The 15,275-nt window shown below is 39.6% G+C and overlaps 1 long non-coding RNA gene across 1 annotated transcript in view; it reads right to left on the reverse strand.

Moving 5' to 3' along the window:
* Positions 1-226: 226 nt before the first annotated feature.
* LOC112540990 (uncharacterized) overlaps positions 227-15,275 on the reverse strand; it is an 86,811-nt gene continuing 71,762 nt past the window's right edge. The window contains exons 3-4 of the long non-coding RNA XR_015794350.1: positions 9,252-9,360; positions 227-1,424 (exon numbers count right to left, since the gene is read on the reverse strand). This is a non-coding gene — a long non-coding RNA (uncharacterized LOC112540990). The remainder of the gene's footprint in view (positions 1,425-9,251; positions 9,361-15,275) is intronic.

The following is a 15,275-nucleotide window of genomic DNA, read 5'->3' on the forward strand; positions in this document are numbered from 1 at the left end:
CTTTTTAAATGGCTACATGTACTTTAATGGAAAGTATGCATCCTGAACTGATGCTGTTAATTTCCAGTTGGATCAAAGTTGAAGAAATTTTTATCCCCAAGAACCCCAAATATATAACGGATTATTTTTGTTCCATTTTTTTTAAAAAAGGAAAAACAACAAAAAGGGTAGTGAAATAAAGCATACTTTATTAGTACTCCTTTTACTTTCCATTTATTCTATCAATTATTAATCAGTAAAAATATGAACTTTCATGTGATGATACATTTCATTAATTTGTGAAGTGTAATTTCTTACAGAAATAAGCAGGGTTGTCCACAGGGTATGGTCAAGAAAGTCAGAATAGCAGCCAGGATGGTGTGATTGAAGTTCTGTCTATTTTTATGTGTGTTGTGATGCACATAAAAAGGGATGGGGCTGGCCACCATCTTGACGTTTTTGACTACACCTTGTGGACACACCTGAATAAAGCCTATTTCAATATGTAATCTTGATTGCTATGAATGCTGAAAGGCTACTTTTATAAAGATATATTGAAGGAAGAGGTAGTAATGTCTTCAACAGCTCTTCACTTAGAAGTTCAGGTTCAATTAATTTTTTTTCCAAAAGTCTTCTAGTGATGCACCTCTTTGTAGTCATATCCAGGTGACATTTGAGGAGAGATCTCTTAATTCATGGTTAGGGTATTTCTTTGACTTCTGAAACGGAACTGATTCAAAACCATGCGCACACACACACAAACACAAATACCCTTCGCTTAGATATTGGGACCACCACACAGAACATCTTCAAATTGTTTGGAGAATATTGGTTTCCAAGGAACAGAGTTTTGCGAAAGTTTTGGGCTAGATTTCAATGGCCCAGTCTTCACTAGTACCTGGCTGAGTGACTCATGTCACACCAATCTTTTTATCAGCTGCACTGATTATAATTTTGCTTCCTGGTTACTGTTTTGCTTGTGGGAGTAATTTGAAGTGCTGGTTTGACCTTTGAGCCCTAAGCAAACTGATATTTGAAACTGAGTCTCTGAAAAGGGTGAATCTCTTTTATCAACGATCTTAACTTCAACCATATTTTATTATGCTAGAAAGTATGCATACAAATGTCCAAACTATGCCCTCTGCTATTTTTTTTTTAATTGCTCTGAACCATTTAAGCCTTCCAGGGTTTCTAAAGCTTCCTGTTCAGCAAAATAACTATTTATATTCCTGTTTCACACAGCCAGAAGTTATACTGTTTTCCTATTTGCCTCAGTAGGGATGGTCTGTCCAAAATAAAATGCAAGCAGGTTGATCTTTTCCACATCAGGAAGTGACCGTTTCTTGGTTTTCAGAATTGAGTCTTCTTATTAGAATGTTTTATCCTATTTTGACTGAAGAGCCTTTGTGAGCGGAAGCAGGAAGGAGAAGTTGGCTGCCGAAAGCCTGGAAAACACAGACAATCCATTTGATTTTGGAGTGCTGCCAACCCTTGGAAGGTTTAGGGACTTGAATTCCCAGACCAATCCAACTTTTCTGGGTGTCTATTAGGCCTAAGTTTTCCAGGAAAAAAAAAAAAAGAATGCCCTGGTCTTGAAGGTTCAAAATTGATCCCTTTTTTTTTTTTTTTTTACAAACCATGTTTTTCTTGTTAAAAAAAATCAAGAGGCTAGGCAAGGAAAGTGGAACTACTGTATGTTGTCCTCCTTGCTGCTAAAGACTCATAAAAAGGAAATTTGTCAGTCCCTCATTTTTTAAAAAGTATACTTTACACTATGGTAAATGTTCCATTTTGTCAGCAAATGCAAGTTGTTTCAAATCAGCTCCCTCGTGCTGAATTGGTGGAAGAAATCTGTCCATTCCCCCATAGAGAAACTGCAAGGAAAAGTGTAAATGAAACTTGCATTGGGCAAATATGAGTGATTATTTCAGACTGTGCTGGGCTTCATTCCCTTTCCCTAAATTCACATTCAAAGCAGCTTTGGAACTCCACACTGCACATTCCAACAGCAGGCACCATCTTGTTCTGCGCTGGAATGCTGGCCTCACAACATCTGTGTAAAATTTTGCACTAGAAGAAAGATCTAGGCTGCCCTCCGTGATTTTATATATAGGGGCACAATTGATAGCAAAAGTGCAATTAGAAGCAAAGAGAAAAGAAAACAGCTATAGGAGCCATCAGAACAGCATCCATTTAAGCTCAATTGGTGGCAGAGAACAGGATGAAATGAATATATATATATATATATGTTTGCTCTGAAAGCAGAAGAGAGAGTAAAACATTCCTACCTGGGTTAAAGGGCATTAATGGTGTGCTCTTTAAAAACAGCTTTCACCTGCTTACCACATGTTTAACTATGGATAGATAAAAGGATCCAGAAAAGGATCTCAGATGGAGAATTTTTTTTTTCTTCAGTCTGGGTTGAATTGCTTTAATACACTCTTGTGGCAGCATCTAGCCATCCTTGGGGCTGATCTTGAAAAGGTAGGCAGAGTCCCCTATACTTAGTACTTAGATGGGAGCAGGGACATTGACAGAGGGGGGACGGTGTCAAAAAATCAGGATGGCAACTGTGACCACACAATCAAAGCCCTGCCCTGCCCTTTTTTAAAGAGTGTCACGTGTGTGATACATGTAAAAAAAGGGGGGGTTGATTGCATGGTCATGGCCACCATCTTGACTTTATTGATAGCCCCTTCTGTGGATGTCCGTGGTTGGGAGAACACAAACAATCCCAGATCAGCAGACTAGACTAAACATCACCATCATCAACAACAATCTTGGAATAAATATGGCAACCACTTCAATCTTCTTGTTCAAGTGAGTCCATGAAGACATCAGGAATCACATTTGACCTGAAGAAAGCTTTGTTTTTATTCTTTTTAGGTTGTATGAAACTTATTCTGGCAATCTAGGTTTTTGCATTGTGTCTGATATATTTCCTGAACATCAGGAAATGTTCCTGATGCAGTGATACTGTTTCATAAGAAAAAGCCGGTCAAAGTTTATCTGTCTTTCTGTTTTTCTAATGCATGTTTTAATCAACATATAGCTTCTCCATTTTATAAATACTGATTCAGGTACAACTTATGAAAATGATCTTAAAGAGGAAGAGTCAAAAATTAAATTAAATAAAAAATATTGACTATAAAATTAGTTTGGATTCTTCCTTGTACACACATTAAAAAATATACATTAAAAAAAATGCTGTAATATGAGAATTACCATAAGCCAGACAGGGCACTCTTTACTTTTCACATCAAATGTGACCATAAAAGGCTTGAATCCAGAGTGTCTGAAGACGTTTTAATTTCCATATGACCAGTTACAGTTTTCAGATTTGCCCAATATTCTACCTTTATCAGAGGCAAAGCAAAAAATGATGTAGAAAGGAATCTGCTTGAGTGGATTTGAACACCTGCTTTAAACTTGGATTAAAATGAGAGCATCTCTTTCTATAACCATAGTTAGCATATCAGGGGCAATGTGAGTGGAACATTTATTGGGAAAGATGGAAATGAAAAACTCCCTATTCCTGATCCATGACTATGAAATTGGGAGCATTTCCCACGCATTGCCTTAGAAGATGGCTCTCTTATCCTCTTGGAATATTTCTCCAGGTACGGCAGGAGACCATTTCTAGCCTCGCTGAGTCCTGGGTTTACTTTACTTGTACCAATGCAGGAAGATTGGAAGCTGACTTCTTCCATAGCAGACTAGTCTCCGCACCTCAGTTACAGGCTTTGCTGCTCAGAAGCCACTCTCTACAATTTTAGGCTGGAGGTTTTGCCTGGCCTCTTTGAAGAAACCAAGGATTTAATTTGGGACCTTCTGCATGCCAAGAATGTACTCTCTCTCCTTCAGGATAAGGCATACCTGGAATCCAGATGGCAGGGCCCAAAATAAGTAATAATAAAAAAAAAATCATGGACTATTAAGAGCTCTCAGAGGAATCTGCATCATTTCCAGATTGTGCAAACATGTTTGTGTCTTGGAAACTGCAAAAACAGGCAGAGAGGTGTCTGCTTCCACACAGACAATATCTTGTGTATTCCAAAGGTATCTGGCCTTTCCAGTAATAATGGAATCGCCTCCAGGAACTGTATCCTTTGCCAGGCCTGTCTGCCATTCCTTGTATTCTTTCAGGCTGTTCTGAAAACAAATGCTGGGCAGCTGCTCATACAGTTCTATAGCCTATCCTGTCATCTGTCAAATTCGCATGTATCTGCAACAGATCTACAGGCCAATCAATAGACAGACAGGGAGATAAATAACAACCTTAAATGTATGCATCATATTGAAACGATCATGCATGATAATCGTATGCTAGTCCAAAAATTACATCTTGCATTCAGCTTGCATTTCAGAACACAAAATATAATTATTGAGCTATCCAGTGCTTAAAAGTCAGAATGACGTGGTATGAAATAACTGTCCATAATTATTCAGAATAACAAACATAAGAAAACCAAGAGCTCACTTCAAAGTAACAATCAGAATAGGAAAGCCAATAGATAACAGTGATTTTTAAAAAATGAATAAGTGATTGTGCCCTTTAAATGAAACATACAGATCACAAATCACTAAGGAAGGTCTATGGCCATTACAATGATCAAATGGATAGGGTGTTTTTACTGATGATAAAAGCTGTACCAGCTGAGTAGAGGTTTCCTCCAAAGTTCAATGACTACCATTTGTCTACGGCAGTGCTTCTCACCTTGGCCACTTTAAGACCTGTGAACTTCAACTCCCAGAATTCTCCAGCCAGCATGGGAGTTGAAGTCCACAGGTCTTAAAGTGGCCAAGGTTGAGAAACACTGGTCTACGGATGTGTGTTCACTTGGCATAAAACACACAGTGCTTCACGACTTTGCCATATATTTCTTCAACTCAGCCAGTGCATTTTGAAATATCTCAATATTCCTGCTATACCCTTTCTAGGTGGAGGAAGGGAAAATGCATCCAAAATACATTCAAGTTTCTGGGTCCTATTTTTTTTTCTTGCCAGTTTACCTGGAATGAATACAAGGACAAGATGAATCCTGAAGTGAAACATGGTACAATAAACCCAAACCAAATCCTATTTCAGTTTAGGTTAGAAGAATACCAGCAGTTGATGAGAAAAGTATGTTTTGCCCCTTATGCATTTCAAAAAAACCCAAACAAACAAACCTCCAAGCAATGTTTTAAATTATCTTAAACCTGGAAATAGAAGAGATCAAAGGATAATGTATTTCATGTGTTTATATGACTTGGGGAAAGGACCAGCTTTCCTGAATTTGGAAGAGAAGCGCTAGTTGGGAGTGAAAAGTTTCTTCCTGCAATAAAGGTCCCTTTTCTGAAACACTATTGTCTTTAAACCATCCGGAATTCTTCTTAAAACTAACCACACTTGGATCGATATCTGTGTAGTTGAAGTAATATCTAGTTATTTTTCCTTCTAATGATTTACTATCTTGTGGCCTGTCTTGGAAAGAAAGATAGCATAAATAAAAAAAGAATAATTAATTGAGGCTTAAAGTTGGCAGCAACTCCAAGGCGTGCCGGGAGGGAAAGAAATAGTCAAATGATCCCAATAAACTGGCCCAAAGTCCAACAGCAAATATTTGCTGCTTGAAAATAACTGCAGACACATTTTGTTTAATCAGTAATTTTAGCCTTTCACCAAACTCAGCTGTGCACCATGACTTAAGTAGCCCTTTGATTTTCAGGGATAGCTGATTTCTTTTATAGCACCAACATTAAAAAAAAAAATTTTTTTTGTGAACTCTACCTAGTGGAAAAGGTATCTGGATTTGGACTTACATTTTCATCCAGAAGCCAGGCTTTTATACTCTAGATCAGTGTTTCTCAACCTTGGCAACTTGATGATGTGTGGATTTCAACTCCCAGAATTCCCCAGCCAGCACTGGCTGGGGAATTCTGAGAGTTGAAGTTCACACATCATCAAGTTGCCAAGGTTGAGGAACACTGATCTAGATTATTAGCTTGTCATCTTAACACCAAACAGAGACCACTAAGTCTGTGAATGTTTGCTTGCTTGTGTTATTTTTATATATCAATACAAAAAAAAAATAAAATTAAAAATACATTGATAATGCAATTCCTCTCTCTTAGTCCAAACTACCTCATAGAGTTGTTGTTGTGGGGAAGAAGAGGAGGGAATGCTACATATACTACTTTGAGCTCCCAAACAAAAGCTGAATAAAAATCTAAGAAAGAAAAAAAACGGGATGTCCACGGGGTATCATGAAAAAGTCAAAGTGGCAGCTAGGATGGTGCGATCAAAGCTCTGGTCATACTTTATGTGTGTCCAATGCACATATATGAAATGCAGATGTGTTGCATTTATACAACACCTAAAAATGGGTTTGTACCATTGTGGCTGCCATCTTGACTTTTTTTACCCACACCCTGCAGACATGCCTGATACCCACAACAGTCAACATGGAACTCCTAGCACCAGCTGAATTTTAACACATGGTTTCTACACCCCCAAAATCCCCAGACAAAGCTGCCTCACTTGCCCCACTTCTCCAGAGAATGACCAATTGCAGAATGGCCCTGTTGACCTGGAAGGGCCTTTTTGCATATGAGGCCCCTGAGGGCTGACTGACATTTTGTAATCCACAAACGAAACACTCCTTCAAACTCCAACAACTGTGCCAAAGTCCTCATTATCCTTGTCATTTTTCTTGGCAACAATATGGATCAGTGCGAAAAGATTCACAAAAGCTCTCCCTGGGTTTTCCTCCTCTATGCAAAGAACAGCAGCTGGGGGAAGGTAACTTTTACACAAGAAGAAGGCCATGAAAAGAAATGATTAAACACATACACTCTTTTCTTTCCAAATCTCACTTCAGTGCAACCCATTGAGAGCAGTTACTTAGTGCTTTGTTCTTGTTTCTTAATTCTATGGAACAGCGTCATCACAATCCTTGTGCTCTTGTCTAGGATACCCTCTCTGCTTTTTGGTGGTCCATGGGGTTAAATTTACTAGCCCGTTTCATTGTTGCTTTTAGGTAATGGCCATTCTAGAAGTGTTTGTGCTGAAGTGTGAGCTAAATTGCTCCATCAGTCAATTAAACCATTTTAATTGGGTCTGTTTTAAATTATATTCATCTCAGAGATGGAAAAACACTGTGCTGATTACCTTCATTTTTATGATGGCTGTGTTTTGTGCAAACAGTTTTAAAACAGTGCTTGTTCTTTGCTGGTCTTTGGTTACTGGTAACAGGCAAAAATAGTTGGACGTTAAAGAGGTTTGACTGCCTACCTTGCATTTTCACATTTCTCCTACAGAGTTTGCCCCTCTGAAGCACTGCAGGGCAAGTGACTGCAATACCCTGGTGTGGGAAGCATCCACCTTCCTTGTTTTCTCTCTTTCCTGAAGAGAAAGATGGACATCTATTGAGAGCTACAATCTCCTTGGACACTTCCTTCTCTAGTCACAAGCACTGGATTGCCCCACAGGTCTTTCCCAAGACTTAAACTGGTCCTTTACACATATTCTACACATATTCTCTTCTATTGGTCCTTTTTTCTTTTATCAATTTCTGTGGCAAGCTTAAAGCACAAAATAGAATTTAAAACGTACAAATTTAATGAGATACTAAGTCACCAACCAGTCAGTTCAGCTGGAAGAAGTCAAGAACTTCAACTCTGCTGAAACTCCCACCACCAGCATCAGGCTGGACACCCAAGGGACTGCTGAGGGAAGGGGACTCTGTTGGTATTGGTACAGTGCAAAGCATTCTGGGTAGCAGAGAGCAGACCAGACTGAACTCCTATACAAATTAGGTCATCGGCCATTTGAGTGAATGGCTTTTTTCAGTTGCTGGCCTAGAGTTTCCTTCCACGCTTAGGAAAAAATCCTAGTACTGTAAAGAAAATGTAGAAATCGAATTGCCCTTCTCTCCCCATCTCCTCTGAAATACTAGCTCAAGGTTAATGCTAATATGTTCAGGAATTATTTACTGGGGTTCTTCTCCTTCTTGTTATTCTGGAGAATTACCTATGCTGTATGAGAATAGCCTTCCTTGGCTTAGGAAGCAGGGCCCTCCCTGGAGTGTATGTTAGTGTATTCTTACCCTCTGACTGATAGCGAGAGCAGAATTCTCACAGTGCAAATCTACTCAGAGGATCACATCTTGATATTCTCTCCTCCATGCAATATCAGGGGTTCCTGATGCTTGAACCAACAACCTTAGTTTAATGAAGTACCTTGTGTTGCATTAATACAACACACTTGCAAGCTTTAGTTTAGACTAAAATAAAACCCTCATTTAATTCTGGATGAGTCTTCAACCTAAAGTGTTCTCAATTAACAGGCTTCCTCCCCCAAATTTGCTGTCAAAGTACTTCTTATTCTCCTTCTAGATCCTGAGCCTGCTCACTTATTTCTATTATTTCTGATACACATCGAACCACAAGTACTGTATTCCAACCCCAGTATGATTCAAAAGAGAATAGAATATGCACAGTATCAACCCTGCAGGTAGCAGCTAATAGAAAGGCCCTGCACTGTCCACCCCTAAACTAGCCAGGCTCTTGCCCAGCCAGTAATGTGGAGCCTGGAGCTTCCCATATTTCCAGTTAGCTCTCCTCAGCCACCCATCCATCCTTCATTTTGGGGATATCTGCCCAACCAAAATAAGAAAGACACTACTAATCTTCTAGGTCAGCATTCCCTGTATGAGGAGAGGTAGCAATCCTTTGTTGTTTCAGACAATGTTCTTTCAGTGCTTTTATCTGGACTCTTTAGCACAGCACTGACCATTGATTAAGTAATAGTGAAGGCTCACCAGAACTCTTCCATAATAATAGGCCAGTCCATCATGATCAGGAGTTCCTTGGTGAAAAGGTCAATGGACAGGTGAGAGTTCCTGAAAAGTAATTTCCAACCTTATCCTTGTTCCATCTCTCTCTTTCTCTCTCTCTCTCTCTCTCACACACACACACCTTTTCCTGCAATGCACATTCCCATGGGAAACGTTGGATATTCTAGAGCACATTGAGTTATACTGAATTTTAGGCCTATCTAGGCCTGAAAAGCACATAGCACTGAATTGAAAATGACCTTTTCTTACAAGAAAAAAAATCCTTACATTAAAAAAAACCCTGCTCTTCCTCCTCTCAGAGCAGTCCAATTTATTGTCACCATTGTAGTGTGTGCTAGTTTGCAAGAAAGTTCCTTACTCAAGGGCACTTGTGAAGGCCTGTTTCAGAAACCTTTGAATTGTTATAGGCAGATGGGTTCTTCAGCAACCTACCTGATAGTGAAAGGATTTCTGAATGTGGGAAGCTTGAAAGCCTCTGAAATGGGTTGAGTCTAGTTGTTCCTCCCCTGCCCAGTCAGGTGCTTATTCAATGATGATCTCACTGGAAAAACAGAGGCATAGTGTGGGTTGGAGATGAGATCCCAATCTATTCAGATCATTAATAACACAGATCTCAACAGAATTGCAAAACCCTGGATGTTCCTCTGCCGAACAATGAACATTGATCACAGGAAATATGGCAGGAGCTGAAGTTATCATTCATAATGTGGGAGTCTGGGCTATTGTTTAAATATCCAATATATTTGCATATTTCATTGTAAATATTCAAAATCTACCTGGGAAATACCTTGTTTATGCAAGTTTCCAACCACAGATCTTCTGTGTAAAAATGAGGTTAAAATAATAACCTGTCTCTTTTATAATTATGGTAAGCCTGAGCAAGTATTTTGTGAATCAGAAATGCCAGCCACATTACTGATCCATATACTGCAGGATCCAGAATGGTAACATACTACAGAGTGAGACTTTTTCCTCACTGTTATGACAGCTACAACATTAATTCTGGGTTGCATTAGCATCATACTAGATGCTAAGTTGGCAAACTTGGTATTAGATTTAGGTCACCTTTGAATGCACATAAAAGTTTGAGGAGGTTAAATGCACCTTCAAGGCTGTAGCTGGCCACCCAACCATACAAAGTATGTATGCAAGTAATTTTAAGCACTACTTGAAGATGCAGAAGGGTGTGCAGACTGTTCTTGCTCAGATTTGCTCTTGGAGAAAAGAAACAGATAGAGAGAAGAAATGTTCAAGGCACAAGTAAAGTATGAGGGAAGAGTTTAATACCCTCGTCACACTTTACTTTCAGCTGTTAACCCTCTACTCCACTAGATGATGTTATCTGAATTTACCATAACCTATATCAGGTTGTCCTCTCATAATATGTAATTTACCTTCTTGTCTTAAGTCAGAATCAATGTGGGAAAATCACAGTACTGTACACCAATTCATTTGCAGCTTCCAAAACTAAGTAAGGAAGACTCAGCTCTAGGTCCTCCTTCTTCCAAAGAAAAGTGATTTTACTGTGATAGTGTATGGCACTTCCCAGTTACAGAGGGGAGTGGCAAATCAACACATCATTATAGGTTCCAGAGTCCTAAGGTTTATCATTTACTGCATTTAACCCACGCAGCACTTTGGGGTGGAGGAATCATAATCCAAAGTACCTTGGGAAGACATAATAGACTCTCTGGAACTGAACTGATCTTCCTCTTTCCTGCTGCTTTTTCTGTCTTACTCCTGTCTCACTACACACCTAGGGAGTGATTGGCAAACGCATTCCATCGCTCTAAAAATACAGCCTATAAATTATGGGAACAGCCGCAACCAAATGCTCTAAGAGTTCATCCAGTAGCTTATTGTTTGCTTTTTAAAGGGAAGGGTTTTAAAAAATCCAGTAAAGCCACATCATGCATATTTTCAGCCTGTTTCTCAGAATCCTAAAATGAAACCTATTATTCCTTTCAGAGTGCAATCAGTGTGATCCAGGGTGTGTGTATTGCAGGCATATAGCTTGTAAGTTTCCTATAGTGTTAATATGAACTCGTCCTCTTCTTTAACCAAATAATAACACTATTTTTCATGCATAAGTTTACCACTCCTTGAAATTCACACTCTAAAATCTGGCATTATTAAGTTTTGTTTTGCTTTCTTGCTTCCAGGTTTATGAGGGATGAGAAGATTAAAGGTTAGGATAACCGGTGGAAGATCGAAGCCTTTGGCAGTGATTATTACTTTGGCTTTCAAAGAATCAGACTTTTTTGTAGTGGGGAAACCTCCCTACGCAGGGTCAACTCAAGACTTTTCACTGCCTGAGGCAAACAATACTGTGGGCCTCTCTTTTCTATGTACTGAAACCTACCTGATTGGGGGGAAAAGCCCAGGGGCCATGGAGCAGAACATGTTTGTTGGCATACAAAGCTCAGGCTAGCTTAAAATGAAGCGCTTTAACCATGATTTGTAAGGTTGTAATTTTTGTACCTTAACAGTGGCTATTTGTGTTCTCAAATTTAAATGGATGAGTTCACCTGAGTTTTTTTTTTCTTTTTGAATGCTCTTTAAAAGTATTTTTACTGTTGGAAGGGAGGGAGGGAGGGAGGAAGGAAGGAAGGAAGGAAGGAAGGAGAACATAAAAACAAAAACAAAAAAGCATTATGCTGTATACAAGAAATAATTCCTGGGTTTTAACAAAGCACTGAATCTTGACCACACAAAATAATAGTCATCTGTCTTTCACGACATCAATAAATAGCCAGTTTATAAACTGGAAGAAAACACGTATCTCTGATCCAAGATGATAAATTTGGGACTGCACTGCAACACTCAGAATGATCCCTTTTGCTTCCCCCCATCCCCTGCATAGTCAATAAATTCTCAGTTCTTCATATGTCTCAAGTTTGGGGTATATCATTCAAAAATATATTCCCAGCTTAAAGCCGTATTGATCCTTGTTGCACAATATTAGCAACAAACCTATGGACAAACCAAATCAAGACAGGGCAATACAGTGGAACCTCGGGTTACGAATGCTTCTGTTCACGAACTTTTCGGGTGACGACCAGCTCTGGCTGCAAAATTTTGCTTCGGTTCGTGAACTCCGCCTCAGGTTACGAACAGGATCCGCGGCCATTTTCCTTCCTGTGACCCGGTCCCCTGCCATTTTCCCGCCCGTGACACATGGTCCGCGGCCATTTTCCGCCCCGACACGTGGTCCGCGGCCATTTTTCCACCCCTGACATGTGGTCCGTGGCCATTTTCTGCCCCTGACACGTGGTCCGTGGCCATTTTTCCGCCCCTGACACGTGATCCGTGGCCATTTTCCCACCCCTGACACGTGGTCGTAGGGAGGGGGACTCTCCCTCCAAGCAATAGCCGCCTCCCTGTCCTCCACGCCAGAACGGATTAACAGTAATTACATTGAACCTTATGGGAAAATTTGCTTCGGGTCGTGACCAGAGTCACGGAACGAATTAAGTTTGTAAACCAAGGTTCCACTGTAGTAGGATAAGCCCATACCATATGAACGAGTGCTCTCACAAACATTTTACACTTCCAGTATAATTATGTTAATTATATTAGTTAAAAGCATTCTCTGAAGTATCCAATAAATGTAGAAAAGAATCTTTTGTTGAATTAGTCTTGTCTTTGATTATAAGAAATATAGTTAATATCCTTTAAGACCTTTAGCCATTGGTTCATAAATCTGGGATATTCCAATTCCTTTCAGAGTTCTTGCAAATAACTAATATGCACCCTAGTGACTTTTTAAAATTATTCGTAAAAATATACAATTGACTTAGTATCATCTAAAGCATATTCTAGTACTAATAGTAACTTGGGAGTTTTAGAACAAATTAATCTGGGCCAGACTGCAAAATCAAGAGACGTTTTAATTGAATATACTACCATTTCACGATTTTAAACATTCAAAATTCTTTTTTTAAACTCAAATGTTTTTAAAAAATTGATTGACAATAAGCTGATCTAAAGTATTAATAGTTTTAACTGTCCATGATTTCTGGAAAAAGGGTTCCCTGCTATTTTCAGACAGGGATCGTTCTACAATGTATATTTACCAAGTGAATAAGGGTCAAATCTATACTTCTATCCCAATGTCTTCCATATGTGCCCCATACCCTTTAGTGCAGGACATACAACAGCCAATCCCATGACATTATGTCAAAAGGGACACATAATCATGTTCTAATTGTGTTCTTTTTTTTTTTTTTTACGTGACCGTTCATATTCCATAAAAAAACTGAAGCCAAATATGTGCCCGATGATAAAGCTGAAAGTCAGGAAAGATAAAACCCCCAACATCACTTGAGGTTAATCCTACCTCTGGCCTCCAGATACAGAGGGTGCAAAATGGGGTTGCTTTAGTGACAGCATTTCTTTTTCTTGTGCTTCTCTTTTTACACTCACACACACATACAGCTATCCACGTCTATACTTGGTGAAAAACAGATGAAATGCAGATTGATGGTGTGGAAGCAAGCTCAGTCTTCCTTGACCCCACCAAAGCAGATTCTGGCTCCCACTGAGACCTTGTCAGCCCTACCAGGTAGACCAGACAGGAAATACAACTGGATGAGCTAATTCTACTTTATTGTAAGGCTACATTAACAGAATCTTGCAAGTCTAAAAGTACAATTCTCCCACCGTCTCCTTTACAGCCTGAAAAGTTAGGGATGGTCCCTTCTGATCCTCTTTCTCCTTCCATTATGCAGCTGTGAGCTATGCCATCTCTTATCTGACCATTCCCTAGGCAGCATCTCTTTGCTCCATCCCTCAAGGTCTTTCTCACATACAATTTTATCTCTGCAGTAGCCACTTTCATCCAATACACTTAACTGGGTTACTGAATTAATCATTTTCTAATCATGTACAATACATTGACTCCCTACTAACTAAGCTGGTTTGGTTTTACAACACGCTAAGCAAGAAACTATATAATAAGATTAAAGCATGTTCTGCTGCTAGGTCTTTAACTGAGTTGATGTTCTGCTTTAAAAGAATGCATTTATATATTTAATGTTAAATACATAACATGTATGTTAAATGTTAAAAAAAAGATCCTGAAAATATTATCATTAAGGTCACTGATGTACAGGCCAAAATGGTCTTGGTTTGATGTGTCATCTAACACCAGACCAATGGATAAGTAGGCCAAATTTATTCCCAAACTATAGGAATCCATACTAAATCTCATGGAAAAAATAATTATAGGTTTTGGTGAGAGAGAAAGACTTAAGAGTACTTTCAATGTCTCTCACTTTTGGGGATTATTTGGTTTTCAAATCAACCCAGTAATTAAAAACAGAATTTATTCAAAGAAATGAGTAACTGTGGGGGGATATATCCCTGATTTCTTCATACAAGTAGTTACAGAGCTTCCAGGCCCATTCAAACAATGCCCTTTTAAAAATGCAAAGCAGAAACCCCCAGTTCTATCCTACAGAACGCAGTTCGCAGATCAAACTGGCTTCTCTGACTCTGGGTTGGCACAGGCACTGATTGTTAGCTCAGAAGTAGTAGTTGAAGGCTGTCAGAGAAGACGGTATGGATTCGGAAGGTAGGAGAAGAATCGGCAGCAGGAAGCTTTACTGAGGGAGATCCAAACTTGAAATATGGAAGGATTTCCTGATTATGAGGACTGTTAAGCCTTGAAACAGCCTGCCTCCTGAAGTCATAGGTGCTCCATCATGGAGGTCTTCAGGTAAAGGTTGTCTGGGATGGAATGAAGATTCCTGCCTTGGGCAAGTGGTTGCACTAGAACACCTTCAAGGTCCCTTCCCACTATATCATTCTATCAATAGCTTTGGTGTGGATGTGCTGCATACATGTATCAAGGAAGGACTAGGAAATGGTAGGGAGGAGAGAGAATTCCTGGACCAGCAGGCCTTGCTCACAGTCACTCATACCTTAGTCACCTCCCAGCTGGATTACTATCATGCACTCTGCATGAAGACCATGCAGAAGCTGCAACTGGTCCAGAATGCAGCAGCGAGCACAGTTCTGGGTACTCTGTTGTTTGCCTGAGTTACACCACTTTTGTGTGAGTTGCACTGGCTCCCAACAGTTTTCTGAGTGTAATTCAAGGTGCTGGTTATTACCTTTAAAGCCCTACACTGGACAGGGCCAGGTTATTTGCAGGACCTCTTCTCCCCAAGGGTATCTGCCCATCCCACTAGGTCAGAATTGTTGGGTGCACTTCAGGTCCCTTCCCTTAAATGTTGCCATCTGATAAAACCTTGGAGATATGCCTTCTCTGTATCCTAGTCTTGGGCTAGGATAGGGGTTAAGGCAAAAGGTTAACAGTTTGGTTGGTCTGGTGCCTGATGGGAAGGGTTGTTTTGTTTTTATTCTGGGTTTTTATTGGTGGTTGTGAGCCGGTTGGGACCGCTATGTGAGATAGGTGGCCATATAAGTTTTATGAATGAATGAATGAATGAA

This window comes from Python bivittatus, unplaced genomic scaffold, assembly GCF_059951505.1.
Source record: "Python bivittatus isolate LINGU-HERP-01145 unplaced genomic scaffold, Pbiv_v1 ctg000980_np1212, whole genome shotgun sequence".
Taxonomy (NCBI): domain Eukaryota; kingdom Metazoa; phylum Chordata; class Lepidosauria; order Squamata; family Pythonidae; genus Python; species Python bivittatus.